The sequence below is a fragment of the Aptenodytes forsteri genome, unplaced genomic scaffold, assembly GCF_000699145.1.
Source record: "Aptenodytes forsteri isolate BGI_AS27 unplaced genomic scaffold, ASM69914v1 Scaffold254, whole genome shotgun sequence".
In the NCBI taxonomy this organism is placed as follows: Eukaryota; Metazoa; Chordata; class Aves; order Sphenisciformes; family Spheniscidae; genus Aptenodytes; species Aptenodytes forsteri.
Window position 1 is genome coordinate 27,663 of NW_008794459.1, and position 1,299 is coordinate 28,961.

A 1,299-nucleotide genomic window follows, 5' to 3' on the forward strand; every position below is an offset into this window, starting at 1 on the left:
CCTTCCTGTTGTGGCCGTGGCACACGCCGCAGGCAGCGCACTGGCAGTTGACCGGCTGCCGAGAGCATCCAGGGCTCCTTGACACAGGACCGTTGCTCCTGTGATACCTTGTCCTTGGAGAGAGGGGATTTGGGGGGGGAGCTGGGATACCCCATTCCTTCTGTCCATCCCTCTTTAACCGAGGTTCAGCTCCTCGCCCAGCCGGCAGGAACGGCTGGTGCCGGGAGGAGGGGGGCTGCGCTCCCAGAAAGCGCCGTCCAGATGTGGCCGGAGGTGGGATGCTTTACGGCAGCGTCAATCTTGGACGTGGTGTGGGTTTAGCACTTGGGAAATGACGCTGGAAAAGCCCCATTTCCCTGCCCGGCTTGGTTTGCCCCCGCAGTCGCAGCCTGAGCTGCCCAGGGACCCCTCAGAGGCCTCGTGGCTGTGACCGGGGGGGCTGGGGGCTCCCCGAGCATCCCCTGGAGCAGGGAGAGCCCGGCCGGGCAGGAGCTCGCAGCAGCCGAGGTCTGGCGGCCGTCTCCCCTCGCTGAGACGACGGCTGACCCGTGGGACTGCAGCTCGCAGGCGCCCGGGCGGTGAGCGCGCTCGCTGCCGAAGGATTTACGAGCCGCCTGCCCACGCCTGGGGCTCCGGCTGCGGCCGGGGGCCTCGCGGGGCTCCTTGGCCCTCGGCCCTTCCGTGGTGTCGCGTCCCGCATGCGCGTTGGGCAAGCTGCAAGCAGACGCCCTCCACTCTCGAACTGCAGGAGCACCCCTTTGGGGTGGGATGCCTCCCCCTCCCGAGCGGGCATGGGCCCCCCTCGAGCTGCGTGGCTTGAGATTTGGCACAGAGGACGCCCGCGGCGGGCTGGGCCTCCTGCTCTTACCCCGACAGCAAACGGTTGGCAGCGGAGACGCCTGCTCCGGCGATGGGGCGCTGCGTAACCGCACCGTCTTCCCTCGCCCTCCCGCCTAAAGGGGCCTCGGCTTCGCTTCCAGCGCGCGGCTGCTCCTTACGCTCGGGTAGCACAAACCTCGTCCCTGCAAAGACTAACCTGGGGTTGCTGTGAATGCCCGCCCCTGAGCCTGCTAACCAAAGTGCCGGCTGTGCCGGGAGCTTCCTTGGTGGTGGGCACTGCTGAGCAGCCCCCTCGGAGCAGGAAACCTCCTCCCGGTCCTGCCCCTGGAGCTGGCTGGAGGGGAGGGATGTGCCCCTCCACGGGAGGGCCGGGTTGTAGACGGGAGTCTTGTGCCTGGAGCTCTTAGAATCATAGAATCATTCAGGTTGGAAAAGACCTCTAAGATCATCGAGTCCAAC

At 66.9% G+C, this 1,299-nt stretch overlaps 1 protein-coding gene across 1 annotated transcript in view; it reads left to right on the top strand.

Annotated features, from left to right (window-relative positions):
* The window catches only part of LOC103908492 (nuclear mitotic apparatus protein 1), a 21,563-nt gene that overhangs the window by 18,707 nt on the left and 1,557 nt on the right, over positions 1-1,299 (top strand).